This window comes from Sciurus carolinensis, chromosome 2 (genome assembly GCF_902686445.1).
Source record: "Sciurus carolinensis chromosome 2, mSciCar1.2, whole genome shotgun sequence".
NCBI lineage: Eukaryota > Metazoa > Chordata > Mammalia > Rodentia > Sciuridae > Sciurus > Sciurus carolinensis.
Genome location: NC_062214.1, coordinates 11048222 through 11072640, shown reverse-complemented (window position 1 = coordinate 11072640; position 24419 = coordinate 11048222). Strand labels below are relative to the sequence as shown.

At 46.8% G+C, this 24419-nt stretch overlaps 1 protein-coding gene across 1 annotated transcript in view; it reads right to left on the bottom strand.

Annotated features, from left to right (window-relative positions):
- The window catches only part of B4galt5 (beta-1,4-galactosyltransferase 5), a 76850-nt gene that overhangs the window by 45122 nt on the left and 7309 nt on the right, over positions 1-24419 (bottom strand). The gene's annotated exons all lie outside the window — the stretch shown is intronic.

Below are 24419 nucleotides of genomic sequence, written 5' to 3'. Positions count from 1 at the left end.
GTCCCTTGATGCATACCACTGCCATAAAGACAGTTATCGGACAAAGACTGAATAGCTTATTTAGAAGATAAGGCAAATAACTCACTTTGCCACAGTACGTACCTTAAAGCAGTAAGGAAGCATTACAGGACATGCCCCCAAGCTCAGCGATTTGTCAAATGAGCAAGCTACGAAACCATGAAACCATGTTCTCCAAATACCTCTCGCTACATACAACTGATCCCATTTTCAAAAGAAGCCTATTCTGACTCGATGATCACCCTGAAGCTGGAGCTTTTCCATGTCTTCTATTTCAAATGAGACCTACCCTTTGATTTAAAATGTCATACGTATAATATCGTAGGTCGCTACAATCATGTTCGTTGGAGAACAAACCATCCAGCTACTTAACGCCACTGCTGCGACTTTACCAGCACCACGCGGTGAGGGAGGGGCCGCACGCGCCAGGGAGCTCTTCACCGACTCCTGACACTTCCTGCACATGCGGAAGGAGCACAAGGCCGAGCTCAAAAGCCTCTCTGTGGCAAAGAATTCCTCTTAGAAGACTTAATAAGAGGTTATTAAAAAAAAGAAGGGCTGGGGAGATAGCTCAGTTGGTAAATAAGTACAGGGCCCTGGGTTCAATCCCCAGCACTGCAAAAAAAAAAAAAGAAAAGAAAAGAAAGAAAGAAATGTTTAAAAAAACAAAACTAACAAGAAAACCAGAGACAGGTGCAGGGACACACACCAGTAATCCCAGTGACTCGGGAGGCTGAGGCAGGAGGATAGTAATTCAAGACCAACCTCAGGAACTTAGCAAGGCTCTAAGCACACAGTGAGACCCTGTATCAAAATAAAACATAAAAAGGGGCCAGGGGATGTGGCTCATTGGTAAAACACCCCTGGGTTCAATCCGTGGTATCATACATACACAAAAAGTAAACGCTACTATAAAATCCTAACTTGACACTTTGTGGTGTTGGAGATCAAACACACTGGGCATGATCTAGCATGGAGCCACCCCGCAGCCCTGTACCTGCATTCCCATGTGACAATAATCAGCTACAGTCGATGGCAGCAACTTAGTGAGACCAGATCTCAAAATAAAAAGGGCTGGGTGTGAAGCTCAATGGAGAGAGCCCAGGGTTCAATCCCCGGGGACAAAGAAGAAAACCAATGCTGAGCACGGCGGCATACACCGTAATCCCAGCAATTCAGGAGGCTGAGGTAGGAGGATGGCAGGTTCAAGGCCAGCCTCAGCAACTTAGTGAGACCCTGTCTCAAAAATAAAATAAAAAGGGCTGGGGGTGTAGCTCACAGGAGGGTACCCTGGGTTTCATCACAAGTGCCACAACAAGCACAAGTGGTAACGCTGTGACAGAGGTGAACCTTGAAACCTGCTCTGTGAAATACGCCAGACAAACATGCAGACACTGGACGGCTGCGCCTTCGTGAGGTAGGGCAGGGGCAGCCAGGGTGGCGGGGGAGTCACCGTGTAAGGGGCGCAGAGTTTCTGCTGTGATGATGGAATCAACTTCTGGAAAAAGACAACGGTGATGAGGCTGCACAGTACTGCAATATATTTAATGCCACTGAATTGCTCGCCCGTTAAACAATTGTAAGTTTTATATTATGAGTATTTTACCACGACTTCTAAAAGCTGCACGTAAAAATCAGAATTATAGGGCTGGGGCTGGGGCTCAGCGGTAGAGCGCTTGCCTGGCATGTGTGAGGCACTGGGTTGGATCCACAGCACCACGTAAAAATAAATAAATAAAATAAAGGTATCGTGTCCATCTACAACTTAAATTTTTTTAAAATTAGAATTATAAGATTATAGGAGTAAATAATAAACTTAACCTTTATTAAGTTTACTATTTAGGGACATTAATGTTCTGTATTCTGTTTTGTTTGTTTTCTTGGTACCAGAGGTTGAACCCAAGGGCTCAACCACTGAGTCACACCCCTAGCCCTTTTTATATTTAATTTAGAGACAGGGTCTCACTGAGTTGCTTAGGGCCTCCCTAAGTTGCTGAGGCTGGCTTTGAACTCATGATCCTCTTGCCTCAGCTTCCCAGCCACTGGGATTACAGGCAGGTGCAGCACATCCAGCAAGGTTCTGTATTTTGAATCCATTTTAGAGTCAAAATGCTTTATATACGGCTATAATCAGAGTCAATGCTCCCCAAGAGAGAGCAGTCTGACAACGCATTTTTTCCATTTTTCTTTCTTCCTTTTTTTTGGTGGTGCTGGGGGTTGAACCCAGGGCCTCGTGCATGCGAGGTAAGCACTCTGCCAACTGAGCTACATCCCCAGCCCCTCTTTTTTCACTTTTCATTCTCATTTTAATGCTGCAAGCCCCCGGACTCAGACCTTGGCTTCCCTCTCTACACTTACTCCCTTGATGACTCTATCCTGACTCATGATTTTGAATACCTATGTGCCCAGCCTTCTACCCTAAGCACCAGGTTTGCATATTAAAAGGCTCTCCACCTAGAAGTCTAACAGGGAACCCGCACTTGTCCAGCACCAGATGACTGTCCTTCCCACCTACAAACCCACTCCATCTATGCTCTTCCTGTCCTTGTTAACAGAAATCTGTCCCCTTCAAATAGCAAACTGTTCCACTCTATTCAAAAACCTTCGGGAAGAGGCTGGGACTGTGAGAGCACTTGCCTAGCATGTGTGAGGCACTGGGTTCAATTCTCAACCCATTCATTCAATGTAAAGTTAAATAAAGGTTCATTAACAACAAATAAAAATACTGAAAAAAAAAAAAAAAAAAAAAAAACCCTACAGTGAATCCTCATCTTACTCAGAGAAAGCATCAAACTCTGGACAACGACTTGCAAGGCTCCAAATCAGAAGTCAGAAACCTTGGGGGCTGAATCCTGCCTACTGTACGTTTTTATAAGTACAGTTATAAATGAAATATCAGCAAGATGGATGCTTAAGTTCCTTGTAAAAAAATGGCATAGTGTTTGGCATAAGCGGTGCACATCCTCCCTATACATTAACCACCTATGGGTGGTCAACCACTGAGCCACATCTCCAGTCCTTTTTACTTTTTATTTAGAGATAGGGCCTCATGAAGTTGCTCAAGTCCTCACTAAATTGCTAAGACCAGCTGGCCTTGAACTTGGGATCCTCCTGACTCAGCCTCCCAAGTTGCTGGGATTACAGGTGTGAGCCACCATGCCCAGTATCAGTTGAACAATTTTTAAAGCTGCATGTAAAAACCAGAATTATAACTTCAGATGACAAGTAGCAAGTAAGAAACCTAACCCAAGAACATTAAAGTTCTGAACTTAAAATCCATTAAGAGTCGCAAGTGCTCTGTGCACCGTAATAGCTATTAGAATGTGTAATACAACATAATGCTGCATAAATAGTTGTTATGCTTTACTGTGAATGGAACAATGACACCAGGAAAAATGTCTGCAGTGTGGAAAAAAACGTTCAGCGTAGAATTATTTTTCAGACCATGTGAGTGTGTGGGCTGGGACTTGAATCCACCCCTTGCACAAACCAGACAAGTGCTACCCTTGCCACCGTGCCACACTCCCAGCCTCCGCGCCCCGTGTTTTTTCACCCGAGGCTGGCAGAGCAGGAGGCGGAATCCACAAAGGTCGGCCACTGGAGGAACGTGGTCAGGCCCCACTGTCCGGGCACAGACCTGGATGCTTTAGCGCAGGGCAAGGCCAAGCCTACACATCTGCACCCGCCCCTTAATGGAGCAAGCCCGTCCACCCCAGCCCCACGGTCTGCGTTCCCCTCTGAGCTCTGCTGCTGGCCTCCCTCACTCCGCACCAGCCACAGTGGCCTGGCTCTTGCGCAGACGCCCGTGCCAGCTCCCACCTCAGGGCCGCTGCCCGCGTGCTCCCCCTCCCGGCCCTGAACCCTGCGTAGCGTTACAGACTCCCGGCTCTCCCTCCAGAAGCTCGCCTTTCCCTTCCCCTGCTTAGCACTGATCACCTAATATGACAACGGATTTGCTTTCTTATTCGATTTGATCCCTGCATACAGAACACAGCTCCACGTGTTTTCGTATGTTCTGCTCATGTACCCCAGTGCCCAGAGCAGTGCAGAGCATTTGGGAGCGTCCCAATAAATATCTGTCCAATGCAGAGGAAAAACTATACGTGACGTACTCAGCGAGCCTTCGGGAAAAGCTGGCCATTTCTATCCTAACTGGGGAGGGGGCGTTATAATAGTCAACAGAGATGGTAAAGATCAGAACGTGACTGAAACTAGAATCTGAAAATGCAATTTATGACACATTCCAAATACAAAGAAATGCTCCAAAATTAAAGGTAAATTTCTCAATTCAAAAAAAAAAAAAAAGAATCAGGACTGGGTAGGCCCATGTTATAGCAAGTGTCTTAGCATGCGTAAGGCCTGGCCTTAATCCCTGCACCACCCCCCAAAAAGTCAACACCTTAATTCATAAATATGCTATTATCCTCTTCCAATATCTCCTAGTACTGCTTCTCATTCCACCTCCTCAGCTAAAATAATCAGAACCAGAGGGGGAAAAAATTCTGTTTTGATGGAGTGGGTTAATAAAATGGTATAGGTTAGCAAAAAACAACCAAACCTGTGCTAAAAAATTGGTACCTTACTTTTTAGAGGCAGTATTTAACCAAAGAAAAGAGTATTGTATCACACAAGAAAAATCAAAGATGGAGAGCGATAGGAAATTCTTTACCTCACAATCAAGAACATCAAGGAAACCCCAAAGGCCACTTTATAAGAACTCTAGGTTTTGAACTTACCAGGTAAAGTATCAAACCAGCTGACAGGCAAAGGGCTTAACAAATGTGATTTTTATATTCAACGCTGCTGGGCACAGCACACACCTGTAATCCCAGTAACACAGGAGGCTGAGGCAGGAGGATCATAAATTCCAGACCAGCCTCAGTGACTTAGTGAAACCCTGTCTCAAAAACAAAATTTTAAATGTAGCTCAGTGGTAAAGTGCTACTGGGTTCACACCCCCATAAAACCCCCAAAAAAGAGACTAATATACCTGAAATAAACTCAGAAATTATATTTATTTATATTTAGGAAAAAGCATAAAAGAATGTTAATGACAGTTACTTGGAGGAATTAACAGAATTATTACAGAACTTCTAACTTTATAGATTATATTACTTTTTTTTTCTTTTTTGGTACCCGGTGTTGAACCCAGGGGTGTGTAACCACTGAGTCACATTCCAGCCCTTTTTATACTTTATTTAGAGACAGGGTCTCACTGAGTTGCTTAGGGCCTTGCTAAGTTGCTAAGGCTAGTTTTGAACTCTGTGATCCTCCTGCCTCAGCCTCCTGAGCTGCTGGGAATACAGGAGTGCACCACTGTGCCTGGCTCCAAGATATTTAAATTTTATGAAACTTTATCTCCTTTCGTAAGAGAAAAATAAAACCCAGTGTATGGAGAATCCGCTGCAAAGGGGAAAGGTACAGAGAAATGGAAGAAAGAAGCAGGCAAGGCTGTGCCTGGCGGCGCACACCTGTAATCCCAGTGGCTCAGGAGGCTGAGGTGGGAGGTTGGAGAGTTCAAAGCCAGCCTCAGCACTTTAGTGAGGCCCTGAGCAACTCTGCAAGGCCCTGTCTCAAGATAAAATATAAAAAAGGGCTGGGGATGTGGTTCAGTGGTAAAGCGCCTCTAAAAAAATAAAAAGGCCAGCAAATCCAGGATTGCACAGAGAACAATTTGTTAGGGATTTAAAGACAGACATGCCTTGAAAGGCAACAGGATAGGTGGACCTCTGTGTGCTAAGCTGACATGGGGACACTCCTGGGCTCTCAACGTCATTAACATGTTGAACGTCAGCTAAGAAACAGCCTGGTGGCCAACGCAAGCCACTTGGCTGGCAAATAATGATTCTGCTACCCTGCAGGGCTTGGGATGCATGCGGGGGCCACAAGCTGGGCAAACAGCTGTGATCACGTCAAGCTAGATCCCTCGTAAGCTGTTCTGACTCAGGAATAGCTCATGTTCAATTCAGAAGGTGCAACTATCTGCACATCAGTGTGTTCTGTCTGGTCTGCCAGGTGTTTTCTGGTTTTCTTCCTAACAACCAACCCTGGAAGGGGACTATGTAAGTTTAAATCCTCATCAGCCAAGTGACTGTGGACAAATTATTTAACTATTTTGTTTCAGTTTTCTCATCCATGAAATGGGGATAATATCCATATCTCAGAATTAAATGAATTAATATTTGTAAAATACTGAAGAATAAAGCCTGAAACAGTACATACAATATTTATCTCAATATGTGCTATTATAATTCACACAAAAATTCACATTTCCAGCTTCTCTGGAAATACCAAATGGTCTAGAACAACAGTCAAAGGACCTCTACCAAGAGGCCTAACGGTGGTGTGAAGGGGCCCGGAGCTGCCTCCCTCAGAGAACACCCTCCACAGTGGGCCCGCACCTGGGGCCTGCCAGCGCTCAGGACGTCAGCATGCGTCAGGCCCTCGGAGGGAAGTGAGACGGATGAAAATGAGGCTGTCCTTGTTTCTACCCCCAAGCTGCCTTTAGGTGCATTAACTCATCCACCATCAACACCTGAGGGTCTCCAGTGCAGCCAAGGAGCCCCGCAGACCCGAAACAGAAGCACCGCTGGCTGAGAGGCGCGCGGCCCAGCCTCAAGGACCAGCTGGACCCGAGCGTCGGCTCTGCCACATGAGCTGCGCACCCCTGCCCGCTACCCAAACGCACTGCAGGGCCCTCGGCCTCACGGGGAGGACAGTGGCGCCCCTCCTGGGGAGGGCAGTGGCACCCTGCCCCGGCAGGGAGAGAAGCAACGCGCGAGCTCTGAACCTGCCAGCTCCGAACTTACCTTTCAATTAACAAAAGAGAAGCTGCTTCCACACGTGGAAGAGGACAGTGTGCAAGTCAGGAAGAGTGTGCAAAGCCACCCGTGCGCAGCAGTCTTCCAAGAAGCCGAGGCGCGTCTGCGGAGTGCCGGGAGAAGCCACCGGGCCCTCCCGGGTTCCGACCATCCTCCCCAGCTCCCAACCCTGCCAGCTGCGTGGTCCCCCGCTCACGACTGGGCTTCCTGGCCCTGCGAGCGCGAGAAACAACAAAGGTGAGACTCGTGAGGTGGTGGCCAGAACGCGAGGGGCCTCGGGTCAGCCGTGGTGCGGTCACCTTTACAAGGCCTTCTCTGAGAGAGTGCAGATTTAAGGGAAGTCCTGACCCTGGTGCAAGCAGTCCCCCGATGGCTACTCGGAACGCGAAGGAAGACAACTTATCACGACAGCCAGCGGCCCTACCACAGGGACACTCCGGTTCCGGCACGCAGACGTGCCATCTCACCTCAGGGGCCCGTTCAACAGGTCTGCTGGGTGGGTCTGAGTTTAAAGGCGGCAAGAGTGAGACGCAGATGCTCCTGCGGCCTGGGCGGCCCTTCTCCGGGCAGCCGGCTCCTGGGAGAGGCGGCCGCGGTGCCTTCTAACCACAGCACAGCTGTGTACCCCGGGCTCTCAAGACAGAGGCAACCCCTGCGTCCCGGCCGGGGCTGCGTGTGAGAGCAGCAGGAAGAGCGCTGCTGAGCCCTGAGGCCAGACTCTGGAGCGGCCACCAGAGGGCCGTGGGCACGGAAGGCGGGAGGAGCGCGCTGGGCCCGCGCCTGCACCGGCGTCCGCAGAACAACTGAGTTTTGTCCCATTCCTTCGTATCTCTCTCTTCTACCTGTCCATCATAAAGGGGGTGTGAAAGGACTTTTAATCGTACAAAACAGAAATTAGAACTCAGAAGAAACCTTATCCAGGCAGGAAAATGACCGCCACCACCCGGAAGGCGAACGCGATTCTCGTCAACACTCAGACTCGGGTTTCGGGCATGCAGACACCTTGGGTCGTCGGACATTTCTGGAGAGCTTTTAAAGTCTTGTTCTTTAGGAATAATAAAAAAGCCTCCTCTGAAGAGAAACTTCAACGTATTTAAGGGAAAACTTGCCACAAACAAACAGGTACAAACGACGGCAGACCTGAGCACCGCGGAGGGCCTCCTCTTCCGAGGGCCTCAGCACGAGTCCAGCCCGGGCGGGAGGACTGTGTAAAAGGCACGCGTTACCAATCGCAGCTCTGCCTCCAAGCAGATGACTCAGAAAACCAGAGACAGCTGCAGGGCAAGAGGAACAGTGACCAACAGCTCCAATTATGTTTGGCCATCTCACCACTCGGAATGTCCACTCCAGCTCGTCTTCCAAGCTATCCTCCCACTCTTGTTGTCACTGAGACAGGGTCTTTTTGCCCAGGCTGATCCCGAACCTTTGCTCTCTTTTAACTCTGTTTTAGTTTTTCCAATGTGCTTCCTACCTTGAATTTCTTATGGTCATTCTCTGCGTTGATCTGCCCTGTCAGCTTTCAGAAACTACTGGACGTGCGTTAGCTAGCAAAGAAGACAGGAGGCAACAGTACTCCCTGCTCCGCAGAAGCGCAAGCGAAGGCACGCCCAGGCTGTGCACTTCCGCCACCCAGAAACCAGAGACTGTCTTCTCTACCTAGGACAGAGAAAAAGCGACCAGAGCTCTCAATACCCAGAAGGCAAGCCAATGATGAAAAAGCATCCATTTACTCCTAGAACCGTGGGGACCCCAGGAGTCCCCACAGGCTCAGACTGTCAGTCAGCCCGAGGCTGCAGATGGCATGATGGTCAAAAACAATCACCTGAGTAATTCAACATTCAACTCTACTCCTCTGGCAATATTGGAAAATTAAAAATGTTAATCCCTTCCTTTAGACCAGCAGTCTGCTGCTGGTCTCAGGGCACTTCTGGCAATATCTGATGACATTTTTAGTTGTCAAAACCAGGGAAAAGAGCTACTGGTATCTAAGTGGGTAAAGGCCAGCAGGAATGCCAGCCCACAGAACTGTCCAGCCCAATGGCAAAAGTGCGAGCCCAGGAACCAACTCTGCCTCACATTCACCACCGGTACTGCGGACACCAAGAGCAGCAGTGACCAGCAAGTATTAAGTTTATACTGGCTGGGTCACTCACAGATCAACAAATACACTGCTTTTCAATTATCCTTAAACTGTTTCTTCCTTAGTAAGTCGAATACAGGCTAATCAACATCATCTTTTCTATAACATAAAGAACACTTGCAAGATTTGTATAAAGGTTTGCGAGAAGTAGCTTCTGCTACTGAGAACTGCCAGGCTCCTTATCTTTACTGTTCAGGATGTCCTGGAGCTTTCTCATGGCGTCCAGACTTGCTCCTGCTCTGGGTTATGACCAGGTAGTTATGGCAGACCAGAGATCCCTAGGAGAACCAGAACAGCCAGAATACAAAAAAAAAAAAAAAAAAAAAAAAAGCGTGCAGCCTTCAGAGAGCGTCCAAGGCAACCACGCTTGAAAAGACAAAATCCAAGAGAAGGGTGAGCCCTCGGGGTGCACAGCGCACCGCTGCTGCTGTGTCCTCCAGACCCTGGACAATCTGGGTGCCAGAAGGCTGAGGCAGCAGGCGACCAGCCTGAGCACAGGACTGGAGTGGCTCCTAACAGGCAGGGAATCAACAGAGCCTGTGACAGCAGCTCAGGTCTGGAGAAACAAAAGTAGACACAAGGGGCCAGCATCCTGGCGAAAAGGACTGAGTCAGTTTTCTCCTGAAGGCATTTGCAGAATCTCCAAGTACGAAGGGCGGAGGCTCCTGTAGAAAGCCTCTGAGGAGCACAGCAGTCTTCACTGATTCCATGCACTTGGGAGATAAAAATTGAAGTGAAGACAACACGGGGCAAGGGCCACAGTGCAAGCCCAGGTCCTCAGATGGAACTACTGCTGGGCCCAGACAGGGAGAAGGAGCCTGACTCCAAACCACATGATATCTGTGCTCAGCTCAGGTGCTGTGTTAGACAGCTTTCTGTTCCTGTAACAAAATACCTGAGATAACCAACTTAGAAAAGAGAAAAGGGTTTATTCTGGCTCACAATTTTAGTGGTCCATGACCAGTTGGCGGTACATCATGATGGGAATGAGTAACAGCAAAACCACTCACTTGGAAGCAAAAAGAAGTGAGGAAGGGAACTTCAAAGGTAGGTCCTGGGTGACCTCCTCCCACTAGGCCCACATCTCAAAGGTCCTAGCACTCTCAAAGGCATCCTCCTGGGACCAAGCCCGCAACACACAGGGGCCTGGGGGAGACGCCAGCTGCTGCCAAGGGGCTACATGGGACCAGTCCCTATCCTGTTTGCCTAACAAACGGAATGAGATTTCTTTGAAATAAGATAAAAACCATCCAGGGCTACTACACTTTTTTATATACGATGCCCAGGTTTTAAATCAAAATTACCAAGAGACAGAACAAAAAAGAAAGAGAAAACAATAGGAAAAGATCCAGAGATATCACTCATAGGTTTTTTTAAAATAACTATTCGATAAAGTAGAAGGATATAGCTCAGTGACAGAGCGCACTTTGACAGTTATACAGTGTTTATTTTACTTAATCACTCCCAGGATAGTACATTCATGAGGAAAAAAAAAATCTTCAGACAAGAAACACAATGGGAGACCCTTCAGGTAGTAAAGAACCTTTGGCTCCCTGTCTGCCCATCTCCAAGTTAAAACGATCAGAGCAGGTGTGGGATTCACATGGCTCCATTGCTGCCCTAGGGTCATGAGAACTTTAAAGATGCTAACTATAGTATGCTTACACCAACATTTCATCATGAAAATCTTCAAACATTCAGGGAAGTTCAAAGAATTTCAGTGGACGCTCCCCTACACTCAGCACCTTGACTCACCTGCCACACACATCCGTCTTCCCACCCGTCCATTCACCATTTTACTCTGTGATCCTTTCCAAGTAAACTAGAGATCCGCACCCTTCCTGCTAAATACTTCAGCATGCATATTAGCAATCAAGATTAGCTTATCTTTCTCCCCTCCTGGTAAGGTAAAATTTCACACAAGTCAGTGTACACATGCTGGGCATTGGCAAATGCACACCCGTGTAACCCAAATCTCTTACCAGGAGCCTCACCATCTCCCCTAAAAGTTTCCTCAAGCCCCTCCCCCAAATCCTACCCTTCTTTTCCCCTCCAAGAAAAAGCACTGTTTTTTAACCACTGCATTTGAACAATCGCCTCTGGTGTCAATCTTAGAAAAGTCATGTTTTGCTGGAAAAGTAATGGTTAATGTACTGCTGGTATTTTCCAATGGAATAATTCCACGTGTAGTCCCAAAGAAGGCACACTGATTAATATGCCCAACATAGGTACAACAACAATTCTTGTTTCCTGAAATGTTGTTTTTATGAATTCGTAGAGGCATAAAATTTTCTAGGGAAGAATCTCTATCTTCAGATTTCAATGTATCTATAATTTATATTCCTTGAATACTTGGCTTTCTCTTCTGCCTATGACCAAATAGAACGCTTGCTTAGAGAGAATGGAATGCTGTTCCTGCTGTGACCTAGAGTTACCCTGCAATCAGTTAATTTAACATAAATTAGCAGACTATGGCTGTGCTCTGGGTATTATTTAACAAATGGCAGATAAGAGCTGTAAATGATCAAAATGGTTTGTCAAATCAGGCAGCCTCCTTGATGATTAAGGAATTTATTATGATTTTAATTTAAAACAACCTATGGGTGGAAAATATGAGTCATTCTGATAAAAACAGAGGTACACAGAGAAAGGCAAATACCGCAGTTCTCACGTATGCGTGGAAGCCAGTTGATCCCAAACCAAGCCTGGAGAGGCTCTGGGGGGAGAGGACAGCGAGAGGGCTCAGGAGGTGGACGGGAGGAAGGGCCCCTGGTGTTCTACAGCACGGTGGGATAACCATGATCGACAACAATCAAATGACTTCCAAATTACGAGTCTGCATGTCCCCAACACGAAGAAATGACACGTGACTGAGGTAATGTGTCGATAACTTGACCGGATCAGTACACGTTAATACACGCATTGGAAGGCACCCCACAGCCCACAAATATGTGCTATTACTGTGTGTCAATTAAAAATACATAGTAATAAAAAAAAAAAAACCTCAAAGATATGGGACAGTCACCAGTTTTAGACCCCCCCTTAATAAAGCGCACCCCAAAGTAGGTCTTCTGTGGGATTTGTAGAGTTGACTTTTTTTTTTTTTTTTTTTTTTTTTTTTTAGCAGACTGAAAACCGGACACTAGCTTCACCTCTAGAATATTCTTTAACACTTTCGGTCAATTCCTAAACTTGTACACGCAATACAAGCTCAATTATGTTTTTTTAAAATTACACAGATACAAAAACAAGAAGCCAGAAGGAAACAGCACATTATCACTAGGTTATGAGACTTCAGGCTGCCTTGATTTTCTTTATGCTTTGCTGTATTTCCCATTTTATACACTGAATATATTATTTTATAATCCAAATAAGAAAAAGCTACTGGGGAAAAAACAAACCTGACCTGCAGTGACCCCTACGTGACTGATCTTATCACACCCTGGTGATGATGGAGCCACAATGCCCTTTGTACCTGATCTGCCCTGCTGCCACTTCAAAGACCCACACAACCTGGCTCTCCCAGCAACGGAACACCTGGGCACCCCACTCGCCCCAGGTTTGTGCAGCAGCAGGCCGTGCCCCGGCTCCAACCCCTCCCCTAGAAACAGGCCTTCTCCTGCGTCAACTTTCTTGTACCTATTTACTGTCGTCTGAATTATAAGATCAAGTCCACCAAGTGCCCTGCTTCTACTTACACAGCCTCTCCCCGGCTGTCCCAGCTCGACCCCACCGCCCGGCACCACCACACCAGCTTCATCACCTGGACACCAGGGGAGCTCCTGATTAGCTGGGTAATTCCACAGTAGAGCCGGCTGGGACTCGGTTCTAGTCTAGCTGAGCAAACCCAGTAACAGTGCTAAGAGTCCCACTTTCCCATCTGTAAAACACAGAGGTAGGCCCAGTAATCTTGAATATCTGCTGCTCTTTAAAAGGCTGACTCCTCAGATCCTGTTCTACATGTGAATTCATGCCTAGACCACATCTAAGATTATACCATCCCAACAGGCAGAATATCAATCCTAGCATCAGCTAGCATTTACTGGAAATGCTTACCACTGCAGGGACTCGCTAATAAGCCCTTCCCTATGATCAATCCCCTAAGGAAACTGATGTAGAAACAGGACGTTCAGTAAGTTGCCCCAAGTCACAAAACCAGCAAACTGCAGAGCTGGGATGGGAGCAAGGGAGGAATGGCTGGCCCTGAGCTCATGGCAGTGTGTGATGGCCCAGCTACAGGCAATTCCTGTTGTCCCACACAGAGCTCACACGTGGCGTGGAACTTGCTAGCTGCTTCTTAGGGCCTGTAGGCTAAGCTGTCTACACCTCTGACTTCCGGAGTTCAGGAATTCTGGGTATGAATGGCCTTGTTCTCCTACAGCCTATGCATCAAGACGCCAGCTTCCTTCAGTTGTGCCACTTTTAAGAGACTTCAAAAAGCCTGGCTGGGCTGTGGCGCAGTGGGACAGCACTTGCCTAGCATTTGTGAGGCCCTGGCACCAAGGACAGGAAAACAAAATCCAAAAAAAAAAAAAAAAAACACACCTGGCCAGTAGTGGGTGCTTCTGCTCAGACATGACTGGCCTGGCTCTGCAGTTAGAGGAGGGTGAGGTGCCAGCCTGACTCCAGGGCAGGCCTGCAGCTCTGCATAAAGAACGATCCTGCAAAGCGCGTAGGCTGGGAGGTTCCCGCTCCCAGACAGCCACCTCACACCTGCCTAATGCCAGGGACAAGGGAGAGCTGAGGTGAAAGGCAACAAAGGCACAAAGTGGTTAAGTTCTGCACCTGGAAACACTCCCCTCTGAATAATTAGCCGCATTACTCCACGCAAGCAGAGCTGAAGGCTCCGCGCAGAGGTCTGCCCTGCTCTTCCTTCAAAAGCACCGGTCAGTTTAAGTACCCATTTTTAAGACTGATCTTCACAACAGTTTCCAGAGGGAAATCAGAAAAGCTCTGTTCTTCATATTCTGCCCACCGCTACTTTGGGCCTATTCAAGCAATACAGCCACTTAAGCACCGTGCTTCCAGACCGTTAATGGCATCTACTTTTCATTTTCCAACCACAACTTTCAAGAGTTTACACCTCTTTGTTGGGCATGGTGGCCTAAGCCTATAATCTCAGCTACTGAGGAGACTGAGGCGGGAGGATTGCAAGTTTGAGGCCAGCCTCAGCAAAAAGCCAAAAAACCTTATTCAAGAGCACAGGCTGGGGTAGGGGTGACCACTTGGGGTCCAACTACGGATCTGTCCGCTACAAATTCAGTCACTGGCTTTTTTCATGCTCTCTTCTCCTACTCACTTTCTCCTCCTCACTTTCCACACTCTCTCTAGAGCGCGCCCTTTTTCTTTTCCTCTCATTTTCTCTCTTACCCTGCAGGGAAACACTCTGTTTGCTTAATAAACTCCCTTATGTGGAAAAAAAAAAAAAAAAATTCAGTCACTGTGAACCAATTCTTTTTTTTTTTTTTTTTTTTTTTTTCTTTTACTTTTGGTACCAGGGATTGAACCCAGGGATGCTTAACCACTGAGTAACATCCCAGCTTTTTTTATTTTGAGACAGGGTCTCCCTAAGGCTTAGGGCCTTGCTAAGCTGCTGAGGCTGGCTTTGTCTAAACATGTGATCCTCCTGCCTCAGCCTCCTGAGCTGCTGGGACTGCAGGCATGTGCCACCACACCTAGCTGTGAACCAGTTCTTGGATTGTTTTAAGCCTTGGTTTTCTTGTAGGGACCACAACTACGTCTCAGAGAGCCCGCCCTGCCTGTGGCCCCTGTCAGAGCAAGAGGGGGAGATGGGCTGCTGGGGTAGCAGGGCGCCAGCAGACAAACCAGACTCAGTTAGCACGTGTGGGAAAAGGGCTTCTCAAACCCCAGTCCCTGTCCAGGAGGAGGGTTGAAGAGGGGAGGGGAAAACCGATCACAATCATAAGGGATGGCCCTTTCACAACCTCACCCTATGGTTAGCTAAAAATGTGCAGTCCACACGAAGAAATCAAGATTATCTGGAACACCAAGAGACATAGAAAACAGTCTTAAAGAGTCTCAAATGTGGCCCGTGTGCCCACAGTCTCAGCTACTTGGAAGGCTGAGGCAGGAGGATCAACTGAGGTGAGGAGTTGGAGCCCAGCCCAGGACACGGAAGGCTACCCTGTGCCCCAAACGAAACAAAGCAAAAAAAAAAAGAAAGAAAAGAAAATCAGGCAGATATGGTGACTTTATTGTCAGAATGTAAAACTAGATGACATGGCCAAGACAAATATTTTTCCCTAAAATATGAATTTACTTATCCAAAAGTTTTACACAAGTCAGGTCTGCGGACACACACCGGTAACCCCAGGAGGCTGAGGCAGGAACACAGGATCAAGGCCAGCCTCAGCAACTTGGTGACGCCCTGTCTCAAAATTAAAAAGAAAAGGGGGAGCTGGGGATGTAGCTCATTGGTACGGCACCCCAGAATTGTTGTTTCGGGGCTTTTTCCCCTTTCTGTGGGTATGCGAGGTGGGGCTGCAAACCGGAGAGACATCCCTTGCTGGGGAATGGGAGAGGTGGCAGCCAAGGGATGCCTGAGCTCAGGGTGGGGAGCCTGCCCTGGGAGCCTCGCCCCAAGAGCAAGGTGCCGGTGTCCACGTGGTCAGGAGGGCGCCCCTGCTGGCAGCCAGCAGGGGTGCTGGGGCACAAGCAGGAGCGCAGACAGGCGGCTGGCAGGGCAACTCAGCCGCAGAGGGGGCTGACCCAAGAAGTGTGCCAAGGGCAGCGGGAGATAAAGAGGGGAAGGGGGCGCCCCTACCCCCCGCAACTGGCCCTGCGGTGGGGGGATGGGGGGCGTTCCGCTTGCCGGGCGCACTCCCTCCACCAAGGAGCCTGGCACCACCTCGTGATAGGGCCCAGGAGCCACGGCACCGCCAGCGCCCTGACCCTGGTTCCCCAGCGGCCGTCCTCCACGCGCCAGAACCAAGGGCCGTCTGAAGAAAGAGCCTGTCCAAAGCTGGGGGGCGGGACGGCACGGCGCGCTCTGAACCGCCTAGTCCCACCAGCACGGGGGCTCAGGACGCGGCCGCAGCGAGGGCTCCCCTGGCCGGGTCAGCACGATCACGCACGGAAACTAACAGCAGAATGCAGGTCTGTGCCGATCAAAAAGAAGGCTCCCCAGCACCACAAAAAGAAAAAGGGCCCAGTCCTTACCGACAGAGAGACCACCACCCCGCAAAGTCAGGAAGAAGAGCGTGCACCTGGTTCTGCCGCTCCACACGCGCCGCCAACCAAAGTGAAAGGACCAGCAGACCCCCGAACAGTGACCCTGTGACCGTCCACAGCAGCGGGACAGGTCACCGGCCACATCGCCTGCACAGCATCAAGAACGCAGGACCTCTGGGTGCGGCGCGCACACCTGTGAGGCCGGCTCCACAGGAGGCTGAGGCCAGAGGATCACAAACTGAAGCCAGTTTGGGCAACTCAGGGAGACCCTGCCTCAAAACAGAAGGGGCTGAGCAGGTGGCTCGGTGGAAGGGCGCCTGCCTCGCACACCATCACCGGGTTCCATTCCCAGAAGAGAAAAAAATGAACATGTGACCACCGGACAGATTCCCAGTGAGGGACAGCCTGTCATCCTTCAAAGTGTCAAAGTCACAAAGCCAAGGAAGGGACTGAGAACTTTTCCAGATTTTCCAGGAGACCAAAGACCAAAGAAACAGGACAAGGAATACAATGATTGAGTTGGATCCTTTTGATATAAAAGGGACACCATTGGGGAAACTGGCAAAACTTTTTAATAGATATCGGAGGATTAGACAGTAAAGTATTAATATCATTTTCTTAATTAGAATGGTTGGGCTTCTCTTGGAAAGTCCTTGCTGGTAAAACTGTAGGATCTGGGGAAGAGGGAACATCATGTCACCAAACAGTTCAAGAAAAAGCTACTGGACCCAACTTGCAACTTTTCTGCAAATTGACATTTCAAAGCTTTTTTAAAATTCCATATATTTATTCAAATTACATGTCACATTTTGCCTTATACTGTCAGTTCTGCTACAAGGCTTGTTTTGCAAGTCAAGTTTGTTCCAGCACAACTGAAATATCTAGGTACAATGAGCATAAGCCAAATTCTGTTTCTGCATGTGCAACTTCCTCCCTGGTGAACACCCAGAAAACCACCCCGGCCTGAAGAGACACCCACGCACATAGGCACACTACAGTGGCTACTCAGCACACCAGTGAGCCACGCTCAGCTGACACCTTCCTGCCACCACTTCACAATGACTCACAGGCCACAAGTCTGTGAAGACCCAGTTCCACAAACAAACTTTAGGACTATTTCAAAGTAAAAATGTCATATTTGTGGTATTTCTTAAACATTTAATGTGCAAAACTGTGCTAATGTTTTCACTAGGGTCCTTATTTTTGGTAGTGCTAGGGATCAAACCCAGGGTCTCGCACATGCCGGGCGAGTGCTCTACCCCAGAGCTACAGCCCAGCCCTTTTTATTTCTTATTTTGAGACAGGATCTCTCCCTATGTTACCAAGGCTGGTTTCAAACTTGCGACCCTTCTGCCTTCCTGCCTCAGTCTCCCAAGTCACTGGGGTTACAGGCAAGAACCACCTTGCCTGGTCCTTTTTTTTTTAATGTGTCACTAACGGAGTTTGTGAATGATAGTTACCTATACCGTTAATTTTCCAAAAGCTCTATGACTTTTATTGAACAATTTTGTATAATACAGTGATTTTTGGGACTTAATGCTTAAGTCACATTATAGCAAAACTAACTATATATAATTACCATTACAAAAAAAAATTACATGAGATCAACAGTATTCTCATACTGCACATATATATTAAAAAGGGAGGTGGAAAAAGAAAACATCACGTTTAATTTCAACCTAATCATTTCCAACAACTCAGAAGCAAAGCAAAGAAATATTCTGAATGTTCATTATATCTAGCACTTCCACGTGGGATCTCCCAAAGGGCGAGGACAGCCGGGTGGGGCTAGGGGAGGCAGGGGAAGGTATACCCTGCCCACGGATTCACAGTACAAGCGCGCCACACGCTGCGTCCCAGGAAGGAGAGAACGCAGTGGAGAGCGGGCGGCGGCCAGGGGTCAATCCTTAGGTCTCCACTCCAAAGAAACAAACCTGGTGACCCTATCTCCTAATCTTTTTCTTTTCTTTTTGTAGTGGCGGGACCAAACCTGAGGCCTCAGTTGTGCTAGAAGTGCTTTACCATGCAGCTGCAGCCGCAGCCCATTTTTAAAACTTTTAATTTGAAACAGAATCTCACTAAGTTGCCCTGCTGGCCTGGAACTGAAATCCTCCAGCCTCAGCCTCCCCGGCTTGGGGTGCTCAAGGTGCCTGGCTCGAGTTCACTCATTCATGACAGACAAAGAAACAATCACTGAGTCCAAACGGCTCCCTGAAAAGGGCTGCACCTCCACTCAGTGGGATCCAAGCAAAGGGAGAAAGGACTACGGTGCTCTCACAGTGACCACGCTGGTGTGACATTCAGCGACACTCGAAATCCTTCCACCAAATCCTATCAACAGCATTTAGGAACGAGAGTAAACAGACTTGACACCAGAGGGACTAGAAATTCCCATTAAGGTTCCCCGATCAGTATAGACAGCACGCGTGTTTTCTTTACAGCTTTGCTATCAAGAATCCCTGGCCAGAAATAATCTTCACCCAGACATGATGTATGGTACAGAACCGGGAGCAACTCCCTGGAAAAGGGTTCACCGCAAGAAGACAGCACGAGGTCCCCTATCACAGACCCCGCAGTCACTGAACTGTTCCTGTGCTGCTTCTCTTGACCTAGCAACTCCCAAGGTGCCAACTGAGGCATCTGTGTGTGTACAAAGGCGAGAGGCAGCCAAACACCTGTGATAACACTGTGAATAAATTAGTGAATTTCCTCTTACGACTCTTGAAGTTGATTTAATAGCTTAAAATATTGTTCAGCAGAACAAGGGTGGTCACGTTTGTTAGCTCCTAATTAGACATGATTCATTCTGATGACACAGCTCACTCACATGAATAATCTACCAGTAAGTCTCAAACTTCACAACGAAGTCGAACTTCACCCGCACAATACCGCCTGACACGGTGGCTTCAATCCGCGCGGACTATTCTAACTGTAAAACTAATACATTAATAAAACTAATAATACTAAAACGAGACCAGTGGTGACGTTTAATTTGTGGCTACTGGGGAATGTGACTAAATACAAACCATAATATCTGTGTGCCAAAGAAGTCCTACGTGGGCATTTTTTGCCACCCTTTCCTTTGTAAGCACCGATGTGGCTTGAATCAAAGTGATATAAATAGCTGCAGAAATTAGCAAGAGATTCTCAGGGGAAAAAGCCGAGGGAGTCAAAAGGACACAGGTGCCACGTACACTAGGTGATCCCTGGGCACCTCAGAGACTTCAGCAGCTCCAGCGGCCCCGGCACCTGCCCCTGGGCTGAGCCGCACCTTCAAGGTAAAGCCCCCACATGGGAGGTTTCTCCTCGGAGGTTTCTTACTCGTGGCTCTAAATTTCAAGTTCAGATGAAAACACCGGGTTAAAAAAAAAAAAAATTGAAATCCTCTAGAAACTCCCCTGCATGCAGAGGTCACTGGGCTGCTAATACAAGGAATTTCCTTCTTTACCTGACCAGCTCTCTTTTCACTGCTGTGGTCAGGGGACTGGCACCTTATCTGAAGCACACTCAAGTACAGCAAGCCCTGCAAACATCTGACAGTCTCTCCTTTAATCCCCACAGTATTCCCGGGAGTTTATACACTGTTATTCCTCTTCACAGGGACCTGGGTCAGCACGATGCCTGAACCAAAAAGCTTTAAAAATCCAGGTTTGGGATGAGTCTGTAGTCATGTTGTGCTTTGCGGGGAGAGGACTCTTCTGGCCCTTTCACCTTTATTTGTTGCACCATAAATCCCTGGTCACACCAAAAAATTACTTTTGTCCACTATACTATGCACTTTACACTTACACATTTGAAATTTCCTGTAATAACTATCAAAGAAAAAAATTACCTTTAACATAAAGCCAACCCAAAAAGTAGCCCTTAACCTAGAGTTAATTTCCCCTAGTGCCAAATGAAATTCAAATAAATCCAAATCTTCTAACTCCTACAAATCTTAAGATTCCTAATACTTAAACCAGAATGAAAAAGCCAAGCATGCCAAGTCAACCGTGAAACAGAAAATCAATCCAACACCAACACCCAAGCTTCAACTTCCTCCCACTCACTCGCTCACACACAGCAAGGCCCAGTATGCACAGGGAAGGGTTCCTGCGGCCACTTCCAGACAATGCAACCAACGGGTGCTGGCCTCGCTAAGATTAAAAGCATATCTTAGCAACGGAGCAAAAATTACTTGCACTTTCTACTCAATAGTATGGAACACAAGAGGCTTAGCTATTTGTGCAGGATGGCTTACTGTCCACATCACCCCTATGGACTTCAATTTCAGAAAGTGTTTCTTCTTTATCCCTCTTTCAAAGAAGTAAAGGACAAAACAGTTTCTCATGTCCAAAGCAAGGACTGGCAACCATATTCAAGCCATAAATGTATATCTTACCATAAACTCGGAAACATTAACCCAAATATTTTCTAATGAAAATTAGAAGCAATGTTCACAGCAATAGATAAGAATTACTATACCAATGGGTGCAGTGATACACCCCTATAATCCCAGCTACTCAGGACATGGCAGACAGGATTTAACCCAGGAGCACTTACCATCCCCAAGGTCCCCAGCCACTCTGTTGTTGTTGTTTGGTACCAGGGATTGAACCCAGGGGCACTCAACCACTGAGCCACATCCCCAGCCCTTTTTATATTTTTTTTTACAAACAGGGTCTCACTGAGTTGCTTAGGGCCTCACTAAGTTGCTGAGGCTGGCTTTGAACTTGTGAACCTCCTACCTCAGGCCCCCAAGCCACTGCCACCCACACAGTTGTTGCTGTTTGAGACAGAATCTCACTAAATTGCTCAGGCTGGCCTCGAACTTGCAATTCTCCTGCCTTAGTCTCCTGAATCAGGTTACAAATGTACACCACTGCGGCAGGATCAAAATGAAAATTTTAAAAGGGCTGGGATGTAGCTCAGTGGTAGAGGGAGGGCTATCACGACTAGGGTGAAATGCCCTAACCCAATTCTTGTCAGTACGGATTGTTTTCTTATGTTTGTCAATTTTTTTCATATAGATTTCAGTTTTAGGTATAAGACAAACCATTAATACATTCACTTGTGATTTACGATATCAAAGGATTATTATATCAATGCTACATAAAATACAAAGTACTGCGACTTGAAATTAAGGTTAAAATTGTCTTGAGTCCTAAGTGGACCAAAAAACACATTTGTCAAGTCTTCACAAACCCGGCCCCAAGAGCCGCCAAGCATCTGACTGCAGGGTGTCATGAATCCGAACCTGTGCTATGAAGTATACTTCCAATTGTAATTAACATTTTTACAAATCCATGTTTTTATTTGATCCTTTCAGTTCTTTACCTTAAAGGCCCAACTGTGCAGCAAGTTTCAACATACACAAATGAGCAGAGAACCTGAGATCCGCCACCCTCCACTGGCCCTCATTTGGTTACCAACCATTCTCTCAACCGGACATGCAAACAGGGGCAAGTCCGGCAGATGCGAAGCCACGGCTGTGATTCAGCCTTTCAGCCTAAGCCCCAAATTCTAAATACTTGCAAGTACCAACTGCTTATAATCACTACCATTATCCTTCTCACTTGGATAAGAACACATACAATTCAGGAGATATCAAGAAAAACTTAATAAAACTGCCAGATTTTACCACATCAGAGTTGCAGGAGTCCAGCAGGTTTCTCTAAGTTAGACTATTTCCCCATTCTTCAAAGACTCTTCATTTTCAGATGATATTATAAAGAAGAGGGGGGAAAAATCCTGTGGTCACAGCACACCCATCTTTGGTCATCAAGGACCATCTTGGGAGCCAGTGTCCATGTCATGGACTAGGGAGGAAGGGGGAGACAGATGGAATGTTCTGGTGAATAAAGAATTTCCAATTTAGAATCTACAGACACACACACACACAAAATCCCACAATACCAGGCTGGAAGCCCCGCCTCAGTGTCTTTACTATTTATTTTTATTACTTATTATTAAGTAGGACAATACAAACAGGTCATGGTGGAGGGAGACCCAACACTGAACCTAGTCTCCTTAACTGTTTCTCAACCTATATTTTACAAACTTCTCTTCTGTATTATGCATAACCTGTAAATTGTACTGTCCCCCACATTTAGCCCTGTCTCAGGTTTAGAGAACTGCAGTTAGAAGCAGATGTTAAAACCTGAATTCTATTTCAGTCCTGCTGAACAAAATCACTGGCAAACAAGAAATATCAGAGATGAGGACAGACCCTGACCCCAGGCTTAGAAGAGGTGCCAGGGGACTTTTCATTCAAACATTTCAGACTTCTAACCACGGAGAGCATCTCAGCTCTGGCCAACAGAAGAACCATTTTAAAGATAAACTGAAACCAAGAAACTAGCACCAAGCTTACATTTAGCACAAGAGAAACAAACCAACCAAAAAAAAAAAAAACTGATTCTAGCTTTCTCAAAAATCAGATTGGGTCAGGCTTGGTAGGGCACACCTGTAATCCCAGCAGCTCAGGAGGCTGAGGCAGGAGGATCACAAGCTCAAAGCCAGTCTCAGCAACTCAGTGAGACCCTGTTTCAAAATAAAATGTAAGAATGGCTGTGGGGCTGGGGTTGTGGCTCAGTGGTAGAGCCCTTGCCTTGCATGTGTGAGGCACTGGGTTCGATTCTCAGTACAGCATATTAGATAAATGAATAAAGATCCATCAACAACTAAAAAAAAAAATGCCTGGGGATGCGGCTCAATGGTTAAGCACCCCTGGGTTCAATCCTCACTACCAAAAAAATAAAATGCAATCAGCTCAGTAGCACCATGGGCAGAAAAAGAAATAGAAACATCGTACAGAGTAAAAGTTAAGTGGCACTACTTACAGGACAGGGTATCTTTTTAAAGTACAAATGAAAAAATAAAAAATCGGACCTCATTAAAACTGTAAGTTTTTGTCCAGCACGCACAAGGCCCTGGATTTAATCCCAGTACCATGAAAAAATATATATTTTTAAAATTTAAACACTGTGCATCAAAGGACACTATCAGGGGAATGAGACTAGCCACATAATGGAACCAAGTATTTGACAATCACAAATCTGATAAGAGTTTTAATAGCATTAAAAAATAAAATAAGAACTCCTAACAACTCAGTAACAAAAAGACAATCAACCCAGTTTCAAAATGGGCAGCCAGGCATGGTGGTGCAGGCCTGTAATCCCAGCAGCTCGGAAGGCTGAGGCAGGAGGACTGGAAGTTCAATGCCAGTCTCAGCACAGTGAGACCCTGTCTCAAAATAAAAAATAAAAAAGGGCCAAGGATGTGGCTCAGTGGTTAAAGTGCCCCTGGGTTCAATCCCCAGTACCAAAAAATAAATTAAAAAAAAAGTAAAAGACCTGGATAGACATTTCTCTAAACAAGATATGCAAATGGCCAGGTACCAACGGAAAGATGCTGAGCACTGCCAGTGGGAGGGAGATGCGCTGAACCGCCACGGGACGTCATTCTGCGTCCGCTAGGAAGTCTGCGATCTTCTTTTCCTTCCAGTGTGGGGATGGAACCCAGGCACAAGGGGAAGCACTCAACCACTGAGCTGCATGACTAATTTAAAAAGAAAGACAATGACAAGTGTTGGTAGGATAACAGGAACATGATAGGAAAATAATTGGAATAAATAAGACGGCATAAATCCTGCAGTCAATCTACTATCACTTTTGGTCCATCTGATCTGACTTCCTTAAACTGATGACTGTTATTTTTCTGAAAAGAAACAAAGGATTTTTCCTTTTTTAATTTCACAAAAATGACCACAACACCAGGTGTGTGTGCACACCTGTCACCCCAGCGAACGCCAGGATGAAGCAGGAGGATCAAACATTCAAAGCCTTGACAATTTAGCGAGAGTCCACCTCAAAATTAAAGATAAAAAGGGACGGGGAGGTAGCTGAGGGGTACCTTGGTTCGTTCCCCAACACTCTACACACAAAAAGACAACACCACATCATGTGGAAAACACTGTTTCCTGACCTTCACAAGCCACTGGTCCCCAAACAGAACACACACGCATCCAACCACGAATACACTTTAGGCTTCGAGGTAGAGCTCCTCGAAATGGAATAACCAGCAGTTTTTTAGGGGAAAAAAACACTGTTTTCTTTTTCTTTTTTCTCCATCTTTCCAAGTTTATGGTTGTTCAACACATGGGAATTAAGCAAAATATTTCAATATCTATAATTGTGCTTTTAAGACCCCTGGAGGGTGAAAAAGCTCCCTGTGTACTAATATTTATTTAAACATCTTATCTCCTCTTA